Consider the following 11,155-nt stretch of genomic DNA (forward strand, 5'->3'; position numbering starts at 1 on the left):
ATCTATATGAGGGGGTGTGTCCCCTCGTTAATACCTCGTTCTTTATACTAAATCTTAAGTTTTGTCCCAATTCTTTAAGAATGACCCCTGAATCAGAAAGGCCGTAGAATAAGTAGTCGAAATTACTGAAAATACTTTAGCATTAAGAGAGATGTATTATTTTCCTTCTAAATATATTGCTATTTATGCTGAAGTATTTTTAGAACCCCTCATATGCTTAATTATATCTGTTCTGAAAACTTTTTATGTTTATTTTTTCATTATTTTTTTATAGTAATGCTAGAAAATCCTGCGCCCTTTTCATTGAGTTTCTCTTCCCCCATGACATATTCCTCAAAGTAAAGATCCTCCCTCATAGCCTGCGTTCCTCGCCCCAACCCCCAAACCAAAAGACTCCCCCTGAAAACGTCTGTACACTTCCCAATAACCATTACTGTATGTAAACACTGGTCAAAGTTTGTAACTTGCAGCCCCTTCCCCAGGGACTGTGGAGGAGTAAGTCATCTCTAAAGACATTATTATTATGGTTTTCGACTATGCGGAACAAATTAGCTATCAAAAATTTTTGATCCGTTGAATTTATGAAAAAATGAGCGTGGGAGGGGGTCTAGGTGCCCTCCAATAACTCAAGGAAGCGGCATTATTTGAGGAATAAGAGACTACCGCTGGCTTCTCAATGTTGACAACTTATATTTATTAATAAACTAAGTCTCTATACCATAGGGGGTAATTACCATAAAAGAGCTTAAGAGGCTACCGCTTGACCTTCAGCCACCCTATGAAATTTGTAACTCAAGTCACTTTAGAAAGTCTCTTTCTCCAACAGCTTCAGTCACAAGAGGTATAAAACTATGTCCAGATCCACAAATTTCAGAACATTGTCCATAAAACACTCCGGGTATATTTACTAGAAATCTGGACTGATTAAGTCGACCTGGGATTGCATCCATCTTAATACCTAGAGATGGCACGGCTCACGAATGTAGAACGTCATCTGAAGTAATCATCAGACTTAAGCGATAAACGTAAGCGATAAGTAAACGATATATACCAGCAGAAAGTTCATTTGAAGGGATCATATATGAATCAAATTGAATATCATCAAAATCAGAGTATTCATAAGATCAGTATCATTAATGTGCTGTTACCTTAATAGTTGGAGCAAGATTATGAATTTCATCAATTAAATAAAAAAGTTGAATAGAAGGTAGGGCAATAGCTACTAAAATAATAGCAGTAATAACCCTTCAAACCGTCTCGATTGCTTGACCGTCAAGTAGATAACGATTGAGAAACTTATTAGAAAATAAAGCAGCTAAGAAAAAGCTGATAAGAGAAGTGATTAAGATTACTACTCATAAAGCATGGTCATGGACAAAAATAAGTTGTTCTATGAGAGCTGAGTTCCCACTTTGTAAGCCTAGTTGGAATCATTGAGACACTTTTAAAGGGGTTACCCATCTTTGGAGCTTAAATACAATGCGCATATGTTTCTGCCACTTTAAAATGTAGCGATTACAGTAATTTCTTCATAAGACTGATCAGCGGATGGGTGAGGATGATTTCATTCCACCCTTGATCTTAATTTAAGTGAAAAATATTAATTTGTTTAGTGATCATGGCTTCTCAGATGCAAAAAATAAATATTAGTGCAGCAATTATAGATATAACTCTTCCTAATGAAGAAATTGCATTTCATGAAGTATACGTATCAGGATAATCGGCGTAACCACGTGGTATTTCGGCAGGACCCAAGAAATTTTGAGGGAAAAAAGTCAAGTTCACTCCTAAGAATATGATAAAAAATGCACCTTAAGAAGAAACTGATTCATTCTTAATTCAGTCATTAGAAGAAATCAATATACAAATCCTCCTATATTAGCAAAGACAGCACCCATTGATAGGACATAGTGGAAATGGGCAACGACATAATAAGTATCATGGAGAACAATATCAATTCGGGAGTTTGATAGTACAACTCCTGTAAGTCTTCCCACTGTGATTAAAAATACAAATCCTAGGGCCCACACTATAGAAGGAGTCATAGTAAGTTGGGAACCGTGTAAGGTCCCGATTATCTAAAAATCGTAATTCCTGTAGGAATTACAATATTCGTAGTTGCAGCAGTAAAATACGCTCTAGTGTCTACATTTATTCCCACAGTGAATATATGATGGGGCCAAACAACAAAACCTAGAATACCAATAGCAAGTATGGTATAGATCATACATAATGTACCATACACTTCCTTCTTACCTCTGTCTTGACTAATAATATGGGATACTATTCCAAATCCAGGTAAGATCAGAATATATACTTCAAGATGCTCAGAAAATCAAAATAAATGTTGATAAAGGATGGGGTCTCCACTACCTGCGGAATCAAAGAAAGAAGTATTTAAGTTAGGATCAGTTAATAATATAGTAATAGCTTCTGCTAGGACTGGAAATAATAGGAGGAGAAGAACGGCTGTAATTTATACTGCCCAAACGAAAAGAGGTATACGATAAATATATATTGATTGAGGCCGTATATTAATAATAGTAGTAATAAAATTCACAGCTCCTAAAATGGAAAAAACTCCAGCTAAATGAAAAGAAAAAATGGCCAAATCCACAGAAGGTCTGGCATTGGCAATAGCTGAGGAAAGAGGAGGATATACTGTTCATCCAGTTCCTGCACCGCTTTCAACTATAGGTCTGGCTAAGAAAAGAGTTAGGGGCGGTGGAAGTATTCAAAATCTTAAATTGTTTAATCGAAGGAAGGCTATATCCGTGGCCCCTAATATAATAGGTACCAGTCAGTTACCGAATCCTCCGATCAAAATTTGGATAACCATGAAAAAAAATTATGATAAATGCATGGGCTGTTACAATAACCTTATATACTTGTTCATCACCAATTAGGGAACCTGGTTGACCTAATTCTGCTCGAATAAGCATTCTTAAAGAAGTCCCAACCATCCCCGCTCAAGCCCCAGAAATAAAGTATAAAGTTCATAAAGTGCAACAAGGGTTAATACGAGAAGAAGTGATAAAATACTTATTTCTAGAGATATTCACTTAATAAAAAATCCCAAGAAGGGAGGTAGCCTGGCTAAAGAGAGAAGACTAAATGAAATAGAAGCTTTATAGATTAATCTGGCATTACTATTCATTTGGGCGAGGGAATATGCCCCCTTTTGTTGTAGTAAAATTACTACAAAATACAGGATAGCTGAATAAGTTATATAATAAAGGAATATTAAGAAAAATCTTATTATGTTAATTATTAATCAGGATAAACGTCTAACAGAGGAAAACGCCATAATCAGCCGAAGATTGGATTGGTTAATTTCTCCTAATCCACCAATCAATGCTCTAATAAAAATAAAAGATAGAATTTGTAAATTTTATTATAGCCAGCCTGAGAAGAGGTCCTATTTTCTGAAAAATTGTTAAAAGAGATAAAACCTTTCATGACATGGACTTTTTATTTTGTAAATATTTTAGTAAATATTTACTATTCATATATGGAATAGGGCTGTACCAATCTTAATAAGTAGGGCAAAAGGAATTAAGAATGAAAATGATTGATTCAAAATACTCGCTTAAAAATATGACTGATTCTGCTGAAATATGAAATATGACTGATTTAAAAAATATTTTAATCCATTTTCCTTTCTTTCTTCAATTATGATAGGAATAAAGCTTAAAGAATTTATTTCTATTCTAAGCCACAAACCGAACCAGGAGTGGGAAGACACTATAAGAATATAAGAAAAAAATAGGCACAACCACTTAATAATTTAAAGAGAGATTGCTCTATCATTGGGGTATGAACCCAGTAGCTTATTTTAGCTTACTCTTTATCGCTTATATGAGAGAAGGACTCCCCCCACCCCCGAGGCTGAGCTTCACTTTTAAGCGTAACGAGGGAGGGAGTTCTTCTCTCATGTTACTCTTATTGTAACAACTTTATTTATTTTTAACAGTAGACAACTTCTTACTTATATTGAACATTTAATTTTTTTTCAATTAATTAATATTTTCATGTTTATATATAATAAAGATGAACATATCGTCACTTTCCTCTCTCTAAAATAAAATTGATTTCGTTACTTTCATGGAGAAATTGGGGGCAGTCTGAGTTATCTCCTGCAAGGAGATAACTCAGATTGTTCCTGTTCCCCCCAAAAAATGGGATAAAATTATTTATTTCACAATTTTTTTGTAGAAGAATTAAGGTTAGACAAAGTCAACTTCTTACAGGATTAAAGGCAACATCTCGAAAGAAGCCATTTTTGAGTTAAAATCAAGAACTACTGTATTAATCGTGTAAAATAGGGTCACAAAATTTATTAAACGCAACTTTTAAGGTAATTTTTAACGATTTTATGGGTTTTTGAATTTAGAATTTGAAACAAATTTATCTATACAGAACGTCATTATAATGATATAAAATAAAGAAAATAATATTTTATTATAGTTACATTTAATAAGATATAAACTTATCCGTAGTATTTTTTCCTGGTCCTAACACTTAGTGCTAGGACAAAAAATACTACAAATAATTTTATAACTCTATTAAATTTTAAACCCTCTTAAGAGGGTTGTATTAAATGAGATAATGATTTTATTTATTTTGGAACAACAAAACTTCCAGGATAAATATAAGTCAATATCTCTAGGTTATTCTAGTAACCCTCTTAAGAGGGTTAAATACAATTTAATATTATATGAACGATATAAATAACGTACATTCACCACTCTTTTATTATTTTAACAAAAGAGTGTTAAATGTACTATTCAGAACGTAATATTAATTAATATTAAATATATAAATGGACATACGTATGCTTGCCTCCTTAACAAGGCCCCTCCTCAGACATGTAGGCATGAGCAAACATGTCTGAGGGGGGCCTTGTCTTAGAGATAGCCTACGTATTTAATGATATATATATATATCAATTTGTTTACACACGTTTGATAGAATATGTCATTATATTACATTGCACTAGCTATTTCTGCTTCTGTTGGTTGTTAATTACTCTTGTCTTTTTATGTTTTGTTCGAGAGTTAGATATCGTTTACATGGCCATTTTAGGTTTTAGGGGTGGGTTAAAACCCTTTTCAACCTTTTTATCTTTTTTCATTACTTCAATAATCATATACGTACAATTGCAAGTTCATATTCATGCTTACTTAATAAAAATTTAGCTCTAACAATCTTATCACTAAATTAAAGTGTCCGTCCAATCTAGATAGTGAAAACTAAATTTCCCATGCATTCCCCAGAGATCTTCACCAAACAGTACTAAGATATGAGATATATTTCAAAGAACAGTTACGGTAGCTTGCTGAATAAAAAATGAGTATTAGAAGGTATGTTGCTGGTTATTGATTTATGATGTATTCAGGAACATTTCCTCAGACGTCCTAATCCTAGTTTATAGCAAATGAGTAGAGATTTTTATACTTTTTCTATTCTTACGAAGCTTGTTCATTTCCGAGGTCGTCCGTCTAAGGCTGTGGAAACTTTAGTTTCAGGTAGTATTTAGTCACGCTTGTTTTGTTCTAGGCATACTTTTCTACTAGTAAGAGTAGGGTCTTGCGTTGTAATAATTGCGTTGTGACGCTTAATATTCCTTGTATTGTTTCTCAGACTTTTGACTGTGGTATTATTTTTTCTATAAATAATTATATGAATGATGAATCAAAATGTTTATTTTCACTAGTCTTTGACAACTTGTATGCGTGTATTAATGGAGATTAGTTGCTTAATATCCCTTGTATTGTTGTTCAGACTTTTGACTGTGATATTATTTTTTTCTCTAAATAATTATGTGAATGATGAATCAGAATGATTATTTTAACTAGTCTATGAGAACTTGCATGCGTGTATTAGTGGAGATTAGATGCTTAATATCCCTTGTATTGTTTTTCAGACTTTTGACTGTGATATTATTTTTTCTCTAAATTTGCAGTATCACTTTTTGCTTCGATTCTCTATGGTATTTTTTCTTATGAGTTTATTTAGCAGCTAAAAACTGAGAATATATATATATATATATATATATATATATATATATATATATATATATATATATATATATATATATATATATATATATATTTTATATATATATATATATATATGTATATATATATATATATATATATATATATGTATATATATATATATATATATATATATATATATATATATATATATATATATATATATATATATATATATATATATATATATATATATATATATATATATATATATATATATATATATATATATATATATATATATATATATATATATATATATATATATATATATATATATATATATATATATATATATATATATATATATATATATATATATATATATATATATATATATATATATATATATATATATATATATATATATATATATATATATATATATATATATATATATATATATATATATATATATATATATGTATGTATATATAATGAAACAAAAATCGCCAATGCAACAACACAAGCACAAAAAAAGGAAGACAGAAGGAGAAAGGGAAGAAGTTTTTGTATATATATGTATATATGTATATATATGTGTATATGTATCGTGATATTCCTTCCTAAACTTGATTTGGCCTTGTAAGAAGTACTAGTGCTATAGGACAATGGACAATTTTAACAAAAAAAAATTTAAATTTCTTGTAAGTTTTCTCTCTTGTATGTAAAACAAATGGAATTGTGCTTTACAATTTATCCTTTAATAAATCCTATAGAGCCCTATGTGTATTAACAATTCAATCTCTAGATCAAAATGTGCACATATTTGAAAAAGGTATAACCGATACATTATTTGCAAGAACACAAGGTATCAATGTAATGGAATTGTCTAGTGCTTTAGATACGAGTATTGTCTGGGCACTGTATGTTTAGAGTACACCTTTGCCAAGGCATTGGCAGAGAATATAGTATTAATCTTGCTCATTCAATTTGATCCTTTTAGGAAATTATCCCCGATGGTAGTGCTCTATTAGACTTCATAACATGAAAAACAATCAAATAATCAGTTTGTTTTAACTTAATTTCTATTACCAACCCTCGGATTTATTTGACATAGCATTAGGGATATCACTATCATTGTTAAGAGTAGCCTGTTAACTGCAAAGACGGGTCATTGGCTAAACACCTTTCGAAAAGCAAAGAATATAGAATTTTTTGATCCCTTTAGCCTACCATATGTATTCTACATGCCTCATGTCAAAACTTTCTTGAGCGAAAAAAACATCTATTATTTAGGGTCCGAAGCGAGTACAAGATTTATCGAACAAAATTTGTGGTTTTTATACAATGATGTATTTTATTTCTTGATGCCGTTGCAGTACTCACAGTAATTTTGTCAGCATTTATATAGACAATCCTATATTGAGTAACTTCATAGCAAAACATTCCCCTTCCTAACTTTATAATATTGATCTCAGAACAATAAAATAAAGTGTTTCAATAGTGCTTGTAAACTTGTTCATTAATAAAACATATTCATACAATAAGTCGTCTATCTTTATCTTTTAGACTTCAACTTCTTATCGACAACGATTACTGGTGGTGGATCATTAGGATTTTACTGATCTTGAACTTTTACTGATCTTGGCATGCATTGTTAAGGTCATATTTTCTACAATTCAATTTAAGTTTACTTTAATTATATTTCTTTGTAAAGTCAATTATGCTATTTTGATTCCTATTTTAAAGTTCACGTGAATCAATTTGATTTATTTAAGCAATTTCATATATGTTTTTTTCATTTGAAAAATCACTTTCTGTAACAGCCAAATAAAAATCAGTAGATTTACAATTATATTAGCCATTATCTTCACAGCATTGTCAAAGAAACTAAGTTCTCTTGTTTTTTCGACAATTAGAGTGTACACTACGTTTTTCTTTCGAAAAATATTTAAAATCATGACGACGCCAGTCTCTTAAACAGAAACTGAAATCACGTTTCACACCAATCACACCAGGTAAGTTTTTAAATCCCATTTTTTAAATCAGACCAGGGTAAGTTTTTACCATTGATCATATTTATCATAGTGACAATTAGAGCAATAGAAAATTTAGTCTGAGAGTCAAAAACCTCTTCAAGACTTGAATTAAAGTCTTTAATTTGCATTTTATATCTTCTCTGTAATTTAAATAAATCACCTTAAATTTCAAAGGGGCATAGCTTAAAACCCTCGCCTTCAGGCTCTCGTGGTCTCTATCAACCCCAGAATCCATGTTATACAATGTTTGAACTATTTTAAAAAAAGGACGGTCTCAAAATTTCTATTGGATGTACCTGGGAAAAATACAACTTGTGTTTGAAGGTAGAGAAGAAGGCGTAGCTGCACTCGAATCTCTCTGACTCTGAAGAAAAGGCACTAAAACTTCTAACTACCGTTCCCGTCAGTCTCCTACCAAGAATAAATGACTGTTCCTTCTATAAAAGAATATACACCCACAAGGTATTACATCCCTTGCCCTGGCTTTACAACCCTTGCCCTGAGAGCTAAAAGGGAGGAGGGGTATCTCCCTCATGAACACAATTTTCGGATCCTTCAACTAGGAAGAAAAAATCGATGTTTCAATATTTTGGCTGGAGGTGATGAGGAAAATGATTAAAAATTTAATCAAATTAGTTTGACTCATAAAAATAAAACAATAAATTCCAATTTCAAATAAAATAAGCCCCATCTGAAGCTAACAAAAACTTTCATTACAAGAAAAAAATTATTTTTCCTCATTGCAAATTTTACAATCTTAAGGGTGCTAGGTGGTTATGCCGACCCTAGAGGCATTATTATATGATATTGAATAATGTTGGTCAAAATCACTATCTAATCATTTTAATCAGATAAGCCTGGTGGAAAGAGGGGTTGTCTGAGACCGGCGAGGGCTAAATACCCTTGATTACATTTGACTCTTAAAAAGCAACTAGAGCTTCCAATTTTAAACCAAATGAGCCTCAGCTAACATTCAATAACTATTCCTTCAATAATTACCTTAAAGGTCCCTACGGAATAAATTAAATCCCTTGATCCCAGGCTCTGGTGGTTTGTATCAACCCTAATACCTTTTTCTCATGATCTTTGAACTCTTTTGAATGAAATGACTGTCTTAAAATTTATGGTGGAATAACATTGGGAAGATATGCAGGTGTGGGGGGTAGCCATCCTATAATCAATTTTACTTTTAAAAAGAGAAGTAAAAATTCTTTTTACTAGTCCAAAGAGCCCCTCTCAGAAGTATGTACGACCACCCTTTCTAAGACCTTATATACCCCCAGGGCACAATTCTGAGAACTCTTGGGTTGGGGTGTCTTCTTAAAAAAAATCTAGACCTTACATCTGTATTGAACTAATTTACTATCTCCAGATTTTGACAAGATGCCTATGGGAATTGATGACAGGAGGGGTAGTTTCTTTCAAATCACTTTTCAACCATAAAAAAGATACTACAAATAAAAATTTTTCAATAAAATGAACCAAATTTGAATTTTATACAACCAAAATACCGTATAAACTATATATACCCCCAGGGAATGACTTACAAACTAATCCATAGGGCACTGGGGGGCTGTTTCCATCCTTGAGGCATTGTTATATGTTATTTAACTATTACATAAGTTTATTATAAAACTATTTGAAGAAAAATCGTCACCTAAGAATTCTAATCAAATTTACTTGGTGAAAAGAGGCGTAGTATGGGGCTGGGGGTAGGTTAGCTGCCTTCAATCACTCTTGACTATCTAAAGAGGACCAGAACTTCCAATTTTCAACCAAATGAAATTCTTCTATAGTTTATATGACCATTTTTTCCTTAAGAGCCTGATAGGTTCCCAAAATATACCTTGAAACCCTCACCCTGAGGATTTTGAATAGGAGGGGGCTGTCTTCCTCAAAGAAATAATTTGCAGGCCTCTACTACGTTGAAAAAATGGTTATCTTAAGGTTTTGATCTGAAATATTTAGGTAAGAGATTGGGATGGGGGGGGTATTTGCCCTCCGATCACTTTGAACTATCAAAATAGACAATAGTCCTTTCAATTTCCAATGGAATAAGCCCCTTTTGAAGTTTTTATGACAATTCTATCTATACGAGGTAAGGAACGAGGTATAGTTTAACTTACATAAAGATATACATTGTTCCAATATCAATCCTTACTTAGGCAGTACTAGCGCTGCTTACGATATTACAATATAGCAAATCAAAGCATTATAAAAATTAAGAACAATGTGTTTTTCAGTTTTATCAATATGGTAAACTTTCTGAAGAAGCTGACAAGGGACAAGATTTTGTTTTCAAAACAGAATTAGATCTTCATCATATAGGAAAAAATGTATCTTATCCTAATCAACCTTTGAAAACCACTTTGGCTTGAGAGCATCTTAATTTATTTGTACATGCATTAAATCTTATTTAAAAGCCGCTACAACTGGAATGTGGTTGGATAATTGGTAATTGAACCTTACGAAAACCAAAGAAATTGGAAAATAAATCGAGTTATGCACATGGTCTTGATTGGATCTATGAGTTTTTAGGTGAAGATACATATACATATATATATATATATATATATATATATATATATATATATATATATATATATATATATATATATATATATATATATATATATATATATATATATATATATATTTATATACATATATATGTATATATATATATATATATATATATATATATATATATATATATATATATATATATATATATATATATATATATATACATATATATATTTAAAAATATGTTTATATATATATATATATATATATATATATATATATATATATATATATATACATATATATTTATATATATATATATATATGTATATATATTATAAAAATATTACATTATTTCATTAATATAATGCAAGTTATCAATATGCAATACAAGCAGAATGTTAGTAGACATTAAGAATATATTAATCTATCAAAACTCATCTGGTATTATGAATAGTGTTCATTTCTTCAAAGCAATAGAAAGGGGTCTTACTTTCCTTAACAGCATGAAAGTATTTTTTTGTAATGACAGTTCATGTAAGACAAAAAATTTGTTAGTTTTTCCTTTTCAATGAACAGGAAAGATTC

At 30.7% G+C, this 11,155-nt stretch overlaps 2 pseudogenes; both read right to left on the bottom strand.

Moving 5' to 3' along the window:
• Positions 1 to 776: 776 nt before the first annotated feature.
• Positions 777 to 1,487, bottom strand: LOC136030592 (cytochrome c oxidase subunit 2-like; annotated as a pseudogene).
• A 139-nt stretch (positions 1,488 to 1,626) lies between these two features.
• On the bottom strand, positions 1,627 to 8,169 carry LOC136030593 (cytochrome c oxidase subunit 1-like; annotated as a pseudogene).
• Between the last annotated feature and the right edge of the window lie 2,986 nt (positions 8,170 to 11,155).

Source organism: Artemia franciscana, chromosome 8 (assembly GCF_032884065.1).
Source record: "Artemia franciscana chromosome 8, ASM3288406v1, whole genome shotgun sequence".
Classification (NCBI taxonomy): Eukaryota; Metazoa; Arthropoda; class Branchiopoda; order Anostraca; family Artemiidae; genus Artemia; species Artemia franciscana.